This window comes from Geotrypetes seraphini, chromosome 8, assembly GCF_902459505.1.
Source record: "Geotrypetes seraphini chromosome 8, aGeoSer1.1, whole genome shotgun sequence".
In the NCBI taxonomy this organism is placed as follows: domain Eukaryota; kingdom Metazoa; phylum Chordata; class Amphibia; order Gymnophiona; family Dermophiidae; genus Geotrypetes; species Geotrypetes seraphini.
In genome coordinates this window covers 6,271,274-6,283,390 of record NC_047091.1, presented here as the reverse complement: position 1 = coordinate 6,283,390, position 12,117 = coordinate 6,271,274, and the positions used below count along the sequence as shown (strand labels likewise).

The 12,117-nt window shown below is 40.7% G+C and overlaps 1 protein-coding gene across 3 annotated transcripts in view; it reads left to right on the top strand.

Annotated features, from left to right (window-relative positions):
• The window catches only part of AHDC1 (AT-hook DNA binding motif containing 1), a 268,162-nt gene that overhangs the window by 248,311 nt on the left and 7,734 nt on the right, over positions 1-12,117 (top strand). For 2 of the 3 annotated variants that reach the window (XR_004540312.1, XR_004540313.1), the window contains one exon: positions 8,783-9,268. The exons of the other annotated variant lie outside the window; for it this stretch is intronic. The gene's annotated coding sequence lies outside the window, so the exon portion shown is untranslated. The remainder of the gene's footprint in view (positions 1-8,782; positions 9,269-12,117) is intronic. 3 annotated transcript variants of the gene reach the window in all.

Genomic DNA, 12,117 nt, shown 5'->3' with positions numbered 1-12,117 from the left:
GATTATCCTTGTTGGCTGTAGATGCCATTTTCGTGTGCGCTTGCTGTTCGCACAAGCGAGCTCAAAATAAAGGGGGAGGGGTGGCTGCAATTTACTAGTGCTGGCCCTACAAGTGGACATTTTAAAAGGAGTCATTTCAATTTGTGCGTCCAGATTATGGAACAAGAACACGCTTTAAACCCGCGGGCTCGCACTGCGCTTTTTGCAGAATGAAAAGGGAGTTCGTATGCATATGTACAGTTTTATTTTTTATTTTGATGGTTGTTTTATAGCCTCGATACTGGGATTTCAGGGTGGCAGAGAGCAGTAGAGTCAGCAAGGACTGTAAGCGACTAGTCCTCAGCAGTTTCTTCATTTCGGATCGGCAAACCCAATCGGTGTTTCTTCTTCTGCTTAGTGAATCGATGGCTTCCTACTTATGCATGCCGTTTCCCCTCATTTGCACGATCGGATCGGGTGGGAGATTGATCAGATTGAGAAACAATCGCAAACTGGTCAGGACACGAACGCTGAGTTTAGTGAATCCTAACCTTATTTCTTTACAGAAATGAAGTGGAGACAAGGACAGCATTTTAATTCAAGAAAGCCTGAGGAAAGCAGAGAGGATCTGAGGGAGAGAAAGGAATTGCAGAACTGAGCAGTTAGTGTGGGTGGACAGACTAGATAGACCATATGATCGTCTCCTACCATTGTGTATATTTGACTTGGGAGACTCGCTGTGATAACATTTTGGAGATGCCAAGCACAGAGCCATACCGTGGCCCAGTCATGCATATATAAAGAATGGAAGGATGGAATGGTGAGGCACTGATGAAAAAGACAGCAGAGTGGTTGCAGCTGCCTCTCTCCAACTTCAGTTTATTATGTCTGGCCAACTCCCACTTGCTCTTTTACTTCAATGTAGACACCCCCACAGGGACCCATCACCATTATTTGCTTCTTTCTTCAGTCATCTTTCTCTTTCCTTTATTTCTCACACCTGAGAAGCCATAGCCACCTCCTGTTCCCTGTTAACCTTCCATGGCAGGGGACTTAAACTCTGCTGCTTTTCTCATTAAGATAATCCATATTTTTTAGTGCTTTGGGTCTCAACTTCTGTCTCCAGAAATCACAAGTTCTTCTGGTTTTTAGTATATCCAGAAGGTCCAAGTGCCAGGTGAGTTTTGCATATTTGGGTTATTCTGAAAACCAGGCCTGTCTTATCACCCTTGGACTGGAGTTATAAATCCTTGATATGCAGACACTAAACAGATAAGTTGGTCTTTTGAAGGATATCTTTTATTAGTTTAATCATGACATATGAGAGTGGTTTGAATAGTTTGGTTAAAAAAAACAAATATATATTTTTAAAACATTTGCATTTCTCAATATATTGCATCAAGGGCTGTACACTTAGGGCTCCTTTTATCAAGCCACACTAGCGGGTTAAGCTCGCATGATTTTTAATCACACGCTAACCCCCGCGCTGGCCAAAAAACTACCGCCTGCTCAAGGCAGGCGTTAGCAGCTAGCGCGGCCGGCAGTTTAACGCGCACTATTACCCGCGTTAAACCGCTAGCATGGCTTGATAAAAGGAGCCCTTAGTCCAGCGAGTGTCCAGTTTTCACATTCCATTGGAAAAATAGGTTTTGTCAAATTTTTAAAAATATATTTGTTTAACTTTTTTTTTTGCCAAACTTTTCAAACCGCCCTTGTAATTTCATGGAATTTGCAGGGTGAAAATTTTATAGTGGGACACTCTATAACCAGTCTGTACAGGTGCATTCTTTTGGGTGTTCACTGAGAAATCTACATAAGTCTACCAAATTCTGTGGTAGGAGCAAGGGCTGACTGTCAAAGGGCTGTATTCAAGTTGGAGCAACTGCAGTGGATTCAGGCAGGGCGTAACGAGGGTAAGTGGCGCCCGGAGCAGTAGTGTCCTTCCTCCACCCCCTGCTCCTTCCCAATCTCTCCCCCCCCCCCCCCATACCTTTTAATTTTCCAGGTGAGAGCAACAGCACAAACTTGCTGCCCGCATCGTGTCGGCTATCCCTCTGACGTCACTTACTAGGCTCAAGGCCCAGAAGTGACGTCAGAGAGGCGACACCAACGAGAGCAGCAAATTCGTAATGCTGCTTGTACAGGAAAAATTAGAGGTACAAGGGAAGGGGGCACCAGTGCGCGGCTGGAGGGGTCTGGGAGTGGTGGGGGGGCAGAAAGGAGGGCGGGAGCCTGCACCCTTTACAAAGACTGCGGCCGGGACGGCCCTGCATCCTGCATACTACACCAGTGGTTTCAAGAAGGGTGAGGTAACGGTTCTTATACCTGACAACTTGAAATTTTTTTCATTGCTTTATATATATATATATATATGGCAGAACTTTAATGCAATTCTGCCCAGAGACAGTTTGGGAAAACTTTTAAAATAGCAATAAAATCAAATTTCTTCTCCAAACAAAAGCAAATAGGACAACAACCCAAATGTTAAAAAAAATAATTCTTTTATTATTTGTTAAGATTACACTAGTGTTAGATTTACTTTTAACACTTGTCTTCTTAATCCTATCCTGATATGTTTTGGCATTCTGCCTGCATCAGGGACACACTTCAGGACATGTTATACAAAGTCATAGGTCAACTGGTCAATCATAAAACTGCAAATACATGAGAACATACCATCCAAAATAAGTTAAGTGCAATTTTCCTAAATTCTTTATTCCCATTTTAAAAATATTACTGTGAGATGGGCTCAGAAACTAACAGTTCCTACTGCAGATATAATGTGGTGGCATTGATGGTTTCCATCATAGCACGTCAAACCGTTCATTTACACAAAACAATTAAGAAACACAGGGATCCTTTTACTAAGGTGCGCGCTAACTGATTTAGCACACGCTAAGGTGCCTGTTATATTCTATGGGGTGCCTTAGCATTTAGCATGCCTTAGTGAAAGGATCCCACTGAAAAAGTATCATCTTATTTTCTCAAATGCAGATTTAAAATGCTCAGATGGAGGGCAGTTTAATAACAGTACACCTAAGCTACGAAGACACATTGGTGCTCCCCAAAATCTGCCGCCCAAAGTTAGACCTGCTCTGAGGTAGGAGTGACTCTGTGTGTTATAAAAGTGTTGATCTCTGCTTATTCTCTAACCCCGAGATCACCTACACATATATCACACAAAAGGTTCTGAGTGTTCCGGCGCCTTTTGTACGTGTAAATCCCGGGGCAATTCTAGAGCCATCTCAAGTGTGTAAAATGTTCTACACATGCTACCCTTAAAAAAAAAATCGACTTATAAAACACTGTTTTTTGTCATCATCGTTTAACATTACTTGCGGTATTTTCTAGTTTTGCTCAATATCTCTGGCATTTGACACACTCAGCCATTCAGCCCTTTCACAGTGGTTGAAATCTTTCAGGTTGGATGCTTCTGTCTTAGAATGGTTTATTATGCTCCTGTCCAAGCAGTTTTCAGCAGATTTACTTGGATAACTTGTGTACAACCTTTGGATGTGGTGTACCTTAGGGCTCTGCTCTGTCTGTGCTACTGTTCAGTACCATTGGGTCAAAGGTTTCATGAGCTCGGGTGTTCACTACTGAATTTACGTGGCTTATTACCTGTATCTTTATGGATGGCTGAGACAGGTTAGCCTTGAATCTTTCTAAACAGATGGTCAGTTTCACCTGATCTACTGTCTTGTTTGATGTTCAACAATATTCATCTTACCATTTCTCAACATGTCTATAGTTTGCACAAACGACTTAATTTTGGGCCTTCATTGCCAAATTAGAATCTAATGTATGACCAATCAGCATTTTTTTTTGCCCTTTTGAGCAACTCTGATGATCCATCTAAAATCTTCAGTATCGTGGGCCCCTCCCTGTGGAGGAACACCCCCCTCCAACCTAGGAATTGAATCATCATTCAAGAATGTAAGACAAATCTAAAAACCTTTTTATTGACTGATGCCTTCCTCTCCCATTAGTCTTGGCTAAGGAAGAACCTTAATGATGGAATTCACCAGACCAGCATGGCTTCTACTTTTCTTTTCTATCCCAACAATGGAGTTTCTTCCTATTTCGTTTCTGCTGTGTACCTTTCCCTTTTATCTCTCAATATATATTAACTTAATATAAACCGCTTTGAGAAGTTTACTCATGGACACTATATCAAGCTCTTAATAAACTTAAAACAGAAGAATAGCCATACTGGGTCAGTGGCCAATCCAGGTCACAAGTACCTGGCAGAAACCCAAAGAGTAGCAACATTCCAGAATTCAGATTGTGATGTCATAAGACCTCATTCCACCAGTGCCTAAGAGACAACTTCATCAGTGATATCACAATGGCTGGATTGTTCTATACTTAGCTCACATAATAACATAAGAATTAGCCATATTGGATGAGACAAGTTTCAAGTTTAATAAAAATTTGTATACCACCTATCAGTCTTCTAAGTGGTTTGTACATAATAAAATAAGGTAACATACATTAAAACATACAGGACCTACTGGAACAATAGGATTAAGGTAAAGAATTACATTATAAAATAGGAAAGAGAGCTATATAGGAGAAATACAAAAGGAAGGGAGATCCCATCTGATAACCAAAGCAGAAATGAAGATGTTTCATAAGGTAAGTGCATTAGAGGTTGAATGCATCTATAAAAAGAAACATTTTTAGTTTTCCTTTGAAACGATCTAGCATGGGTTTATCCCTTAGTTCCGGGGATAATGTGTTCCAAAGAGATAGGGCTGTGACGGAGAAGTTTGTTGTTCGTGTAGTGCTAATAATATGGAGAAATGGAACCATTAAAAGATTTTGTGATTGTGATCTCAATGTTCTAGCTGGGGTGTAGGGAATTAGAAAATTGTTTAAGAATTCTGGCTGGTTGTTACGGTGTGTTTTGAATGTTAAAAGTATGATTTTATAGGTTATTCTGTATGGAATAGGGAGCCAGAGCTTTTATCAGAAGAGGTGTGACATGGTCAAATTTTTTTTCACATTTCCAATAAGTTTTATTGCCGTGTTTTGTGTAACTTGCAAGCGTCTGATTTCTTTCTGCGTGATGCCTTTATATAGTGAGTTGCAGTAATCTAAACATGAGATCCCCAGTGAATGTACTAATATGTTTATGCCATGTACAGTAGGTATTTAAACGTCTATCATATCTCCCCTCGCCCGCCTTTCATCCAAAGTATATGTATTGAGATCTTTAAGTATGTCCTCATATGCCTTATGACAAAGACCACTGACCATTTTAGTAGCCTTCCTCTGGACCCCAGAATTCTAAACAGTATTCGAAATGAGGTCTCATCAGAGTATTATACAGGGGCATCAATACTTTCTTTTTCCCACTAGGTATATCTCTCCCTAAGCATCCTAGCATCTTTTTAGCTTTTGCCATCGCCTTTTCAACCTGTTGGCCACCTTAAGATCATCACTGAAGTCCCGCTCCTCTTTCATACTCAGTTTATTTGTTAGATGCTTGTGTGGAACACTGTCAAAGGCTGTGCTAAAATCTAGCACACTCCTGTCCAGTTCTCTGGTCACCCAGTCAAAGAAATTGATTAGCTGTGTCTGATAATACCTGCTTCTGGTGAATCCATGTTGCCTTGAGTCTTGTAATTCACTGGATTCCAGAAACGTCACTATTATCTGTTTTAAAAGAATTTCCATTAATTTACTTACCACAGAAGTCAGACTTACTAGCTTGTAGTTTCCTACTTCTTCCGTACTTCCACTTTTATGGAGAGGGACCACATCTGCCATTCAGTCCTCCGGTACCACTCGTGACTGTAGAGAAGCATTGAAAAGGTCAGCCAATGGAGCCAGCAGAACTTCTCTAAGTTCCTTCAGTACCTTCGGATGTAGACCATCCAGCCCTATTGCTTTGTCCACCTTTAGTTTAGTTAGCTCCTCATGAACAACATCCTCTGAAAATATCAGTCTCCCACTCCTCCATCCCTATTCGCATTTGTCTTCTGTGGTCCCACTCCTGGCGCTTCAGCTGTGAACACAGAACATAAATATTTGTTAAGCAATTCAGCCTTATATTTATCAATGTCTACATATTTCTCCCCTTCACCTTTGAGTCTCACCATGCCACTTTCACACTTCTTCCTATCACTAATATATCTAAATAAAATTTAAAAAAGTCTTGTCCCTCTTTTACCATGTTAGCTGTTTTCTCTTCCATTTGCATCTTTGCTCTCTCCAGCTGGTTTTGCCTCTCTTCTTTCTGCGATCTTTTATAATTTATGAAATCTAACCTCTTTCCTTACCTCCTCAGCTACTACTTTTGAGAACCAAAATGGCCGCCTTTTCCTCTTACCTTTATTTACTTTTCTTACAGTATGATTTGTTGTCCTTAGAAAATAGCTCCTTTCAGTTTTGCCCACTGTTTTCCTACTTCTTCCAGTTATTTCCATCCAGACAATTCCATGACTTACTGTGATGTACTTGTGACCCCTATCTGAACCTTTACTTTTGAATGAACCCTCACTACACCCATCTTATTATTAAACCACACCATGCAATGATCACTGGATGCCAGGTATAAAATCAGAAACATTTACCCTGTTTGTAAGCCTATTTCGTGTGGGTTCCATTTCCAACTGCTGGAACAGTTCTCCTTGTAAAGCGGTTTTTCTTCCCCTTAGCAGGTCCTCACAAGAAAAATGTTCAGAAATAGGCTTTAATAAAACAACCTGATCAATATGTGGGTAGATTTATGCACATACAGCTTGTACACCTTTGAGGTTTCCCAGATTGAGCCTTAATATTCCCAAGGAAGGGGTTATTGTTTGCACATCTTGAAAGAACACTCATGCATCCCCAGAAAATTTGTGCGTTCCAGTAAATAAATGGAAATGCAAATACATGCGCCTTCTTGGGGGGAGGGGGGATAATTTTTTCAAAGGAGAAGTACACATTTTCCATCTGAAAATTCTCAAAGTGCACACAAGGAAAAGTATGAAAACTTCATGTGCAATGCTCTAAAATTATGCCTCAAGGGGTGGGCAGACTAGATGGGCCATGGCCCTTATCTGCCGTCTATTTCTATGTTTCTAAGTTACTTAGCATTAAGTGGCATGTGTAACAGACTGTGAATGGCCCGGTAATAATTATAGTTGTTTCACTTGAACAATCATCACAAGATCTTGATTAGGAAAATCACGTTTTTATACTTTTTTTAAAAATGGTGAGGTGCCACTGGCAAGGCAGACTTTTGTTCTTTTTAGGTGATGTATAACTTCTGCACTGAACCTCCACTTTAGATTTGGTTCATACAGTCTGATGCTCTGTACAAACTGGATGACATTGAAAAGTCAGTCTGGACTATGTTCTGGGACATTTTCCATTTTTGCTGATTTGGAAAACTCTGAAAAGGGGGAATTGGGGTAGTGCTTGCCCCAGGACCTTTTGAATGAGTATTCCACCCAGCTAAATTAACAAAAACTCCCCCCCCCCCCACCTACTTTATGCAACCTAACTGGAAAAATTTTCTGGGGAGAGCAACAAGGGGAGGGGGATGTTTACTGATATAATGAGTTTTCAAGCTCATGCTCATTACTGGTTGGAAAATATTTTGCTGGTCCATCACCTGCTGCATGGACACTAGAGCGTCCACTTTGTGCCCATGCCAAAAACTGCTTTAAAAATATTTGTCCTTTTGGGTTTTTAAAAAATTCTTTCCAACCCAGTGGAAGTTGGAAATAACGATGCAAAGGGGTTGAGAAATGTTTGGGGGCAAAATAACATTTCTGAAAATCTTACAAAATGGGATGAAAGGTGGCATATGGAAACACCCCAGTAAAAAGAGACACCAAGTTTGCAAATGGGACAAAATGAACCAGAGATTCATAGAAATAAGTCCCCTGCAAAAAACACAAATGAACCAATGCTTTTCTATGGGAGGGAGATTCAGCATCTGTAGCAGATACACTTTTTCAGAGAAACATAGCAGTGAAGAAATCTCTTTTTTAAAACTGCATTTCGTTGCTCTCTACTCTGCCAACCACCTCACAAAAAAAGCCTATCCCTATCAACTGTCACCGCTTTTAAAAATGACCCTTACAACTGCCTCGCCCCTCAGCTACCCTTCCCACAAAAACTGTCTCTGCATGTAGAGGAATGGGGCAGAATTCAGTGAGCCATGCTCGACAAATTTTTTCCCACTTGTTTTTGTTTGGAAACTAGGTACCCAACTTGCACTGTGGTCCAGACTCAAGCTAATTAAGAGGAGAAGGAAGTTGTAAGCACTTCATGTGCCCCTGCCCGGAGGAATTAGGATTAGTAAAGCTAAGGCATTGTCTGTCCTCTCATTTGGCAGAACTGTCTTGCAGAGAATTTAAATTTCTCATGGAAAATATTTTAAGTCAAAAATGTCATCATTCTGTGCATTGTCTTATGTTTTCTACTGTGACAAAGAAGCTACACAAGCCCCGAGAACTATTATGTTGTTTTAGGGGTTTTTTATTAAAGCGCACTAAATGCTAAGGCATCCATTATATTCTATGGGCGCCTTTAGCATTTAGCACGCCTTAATAAAAGGACCCCTTAGTTATAATTTCTTTCTCCACCTGTAATTAGCCCTCAGAAGAGACATTATAAAAAAAGCGATGTGTCCACTGTGCCACCCACCATTTCTTCACCGTAACAGTACTTAGAACTCATTAGTGGGAAGAGACTTTTTTTTTTTTTTAAAGTGCTCCTTGTCAAGAAATTCATTTTAGTGTATTTTGATTGAATGTCTGTTTCACTGCAATAACTTTCTTCTTTTTTTTCTCTCTTTCAGAGATAATATATCCAGCACTTTTTGAGGAACACTTTTAAAGTTCTGTATTTAACTAAAATCAAGGCATTTTTTTAAAATGAAAAAACATTTTTTAAATATATATCTCTCTGTATAAGAACAACACTGAGTGCTTTTGGACCGTGACATGAAGTCAACTGTGGACTTAACAGCAGAAAGACAATCTTAAGTACTGCGGCATGTATGAATGAGCGTGTGTGCTTGGTGGTATGCATGTGTGTGTGTATGTGTTCATGCGCACATGAGGCGGTGGCCTACATCGTCAAAGGAAATTTTTTAAAAATTCTTGTCCTGTAAACTAAAAGGAAAACTTCGCACTCCAGACTGAAACCATGAACTTTGAACCCACCTCATACTTTGGAAAAAAAAATTTTATTATTATTTTTTTGTGTTTAATTTTTTTCCTATTTTTGGGAGAGCCAAAAAACCTGTATCTAAATGGACAGTTGTACACATCCTTTAAAAAAGGTAAGTATATTTCTTTTGCCACCTAAAATCACATTTTCAGTTTGTAATGACTGTCATCTTGCCAACTTCTTTGACTGTCTCTACTTGGATAGAAATTCACAAGGAACATTACTAGCGTGGCAAACTACATGTTATCAAAATCTGTGCATTAAAGGCTCCTTTTATAAAGCTGTTAGGCTTTTTTTTGTCAACCATGGTGATATTAGCTTTGATGAGTGTCAGAGCTAAAACCATCATGGCCAGCAATGAAAAAACACAAAAATAAAGTGGAATTGACCCAATCAGAATGGTATGCACCAAAAAAGTGTCCTTCAACTCATCTGATAGAAGCAAATGCCTTTATTTTCTTCCAAATTTATCCAATGACTCTATGACCCGAAATTTACATGTTTCGGCCTAACCACTTGTTGTTTTGGGGGTTTTTTAATGTTTTTTTCTGCAGCAATAAAAAAGCAGCCTGATGAGGCTTTGTAAAAGGGATGGGGGAGGCAGTAAGTTGTGTATTAAAAAAAAAAAAAAAAGGTTTGTTTTTTTGGTTGTTTTTTTTTTTTTTGTGGTTCTGCATGATCATCTTTATTTGTATAGTTTTAGATTTCAGTCCTAGTAGTACAGTATTATAACTAATCTGCTATATCAGGGCTGTCCAAGTCCGATCCTCGAGATCTACTGGCAGGCTAGGTTTTCAGGATATCCACAGTGAATATGCGTGAGAAAGATTTGCCTGCACTGCCTTCTTGGTATGCAAATCTCTCTCATGCATATTCATTGTGGATATCCTGAAAACCTGGCCTGCCAGTAGATCTCGAGGACCGGACTTGGGCAGCCCTGCGCTATATGTTGGAGTACATGCTGCATCACTTAAATGGGTAAGTGTACCAAGAAGGGAAAGGAGCATTAACTAACTTAATAGGACATGAACAGAAAGAAATAAGTACGAGGTAATAATTCTCCCTGGCAGACTGCTGAATTTGCTACAGATTATATGCATTCTGGAAAAGGTACACCTTCAGTTCTGCACGGAACTTCTGATATGAAGGCTCTGAGCACAGGGATTTGGCAGGGAGTTTCAAATGGTGGAGCAATGCAGAATAACACTGATGCACGAGTAGATCAAACTGTGAGCAGCATAATGGAGTATATACATTGGGACATAAGGGGTAATAAAGAAGGAAAGATAAGTAGCCTTATGAGAGAAGAGAGCCTTATAGGTCAGACATAAAAATCTTTAATTGAACTCAGAAATGTATTTAGAAGCCAGTGGTAATGGATCATAAATGGGATTACTTGGTCACATTTCTTAGTGAAAGAGAGAACACAAACAACTGTGTTCTGAACCAAATGTAAATGCTTCTTAAAGAGTAGCATTATTTCCAATATAGATAATAACATAGTAAATGATGGCAGATAAAGACCTGAACGGTCCATCCAGTCTGCCCATTAGTTATAACCATTAAAAATTCATGATTAGATTAACTTGTCTCTTTGATATTTCTGGGTCATAGACTGTAAAGTCCACCTGGTATTGGCCTAGGTTCCAAATGCTGAAGTTGCCGTCGAAGCTCACTCCAACCATCCTGTTTGCAGGATATCTACCATAAAGTCTGGCCAGTAACATCCTCATGTTCCAAGTTAGTGTAGTTCCCATTGATGCCCTCTCCAGCCCATCCAACACCTAATCACCGCATATGGGACACAGACCGTGCAAGTCTGTCCAATACTGGCCTTAGTTCTTTAATTTACATCCTTCATTTTCTAATTAGAGATCCTCTATTTTTATCCCATGCTTTTTTTAATTCCATCACTGTTTTCCTCTCCACCACTTCCCTCAGAAGGGCATTCCAGGCATCTACCACCCTCTCCGTAAAAAAGAATTTCCTAACATTGCTCCTGAGTCTTCCTCCCTGTAACCTCAAATTATGCCCTCTAGTCTAGACCAGTGGTTCCCAACCCTGTCCTGGAGAACCACCAGGCCAATCGGGTTTTTGCCCTAATGAATATATATGAAGCAGATTTGCATGCCTCTCACTTCCATTATGTGCATATCTCTCTCATGCATATTCATTAGGGCTAGCCTGAAAACCCGATTGGCCTGGTGGTCCTCCAGGACAGGGTTGGGAACCACTGGTCTAGATAGGTTGCCCACAACTGCTGTACAGTTATCACTTCAGTCCTCAAAGGCTGCAATCCAGCTGGGTTTTCAGGAATTCTGTTCACATGCACTGCCTCCATTGTATGCTAATAGATCTCATGCATAATCATTGGGGAAACCCAACTGGGTTGCAGCCCTCAAGGACATAAGTTGCCTACCCCTGCTATAGCGTAAAGGAAGGTGAGATGTAGTGAGCTATAGGTGCCTCTTGTCCTGTAAATTGTCAGCGTGTAGTGCCCTTTACCTCTATCTAGGGTGGTAGTTCAGATCCTGCCATTTTTTATGCTGGTTTCTTGCTTCATTCCAAGAGGAGATGGCTTCTAATCTTGGACATGGATTCTAGGTAAGGTGTTCTGCCAGTGTCACTTCCACATAAGTCATTTGCTATTTTTTTGTTGTTGTATATCACCAAATAGAAGGTATACTCAGTGGTTGTAGTAAGAGTGGGGGGGCCAGTCCGCCCCGAGTTCTGTGTTGTTGGGGGTGCCGGCACCTTTCTTCCTCTCTGCCCCCCTGGTCCTTCCCCCACCGAGCACGCCCCTTTACTCCCCCCCCCCCCAATCGTACCTCTACAGCATGAGCTGAAACTCCAACTTGCTGCTCTCGCTGGCGTCAGCTCTCCCTCTGACATCACTTCCGGGTCTCACGCCTAGGAAGTGATGTTAGAGGGAGAACCGGCGTGGGCAGCACTTTGGTGCTG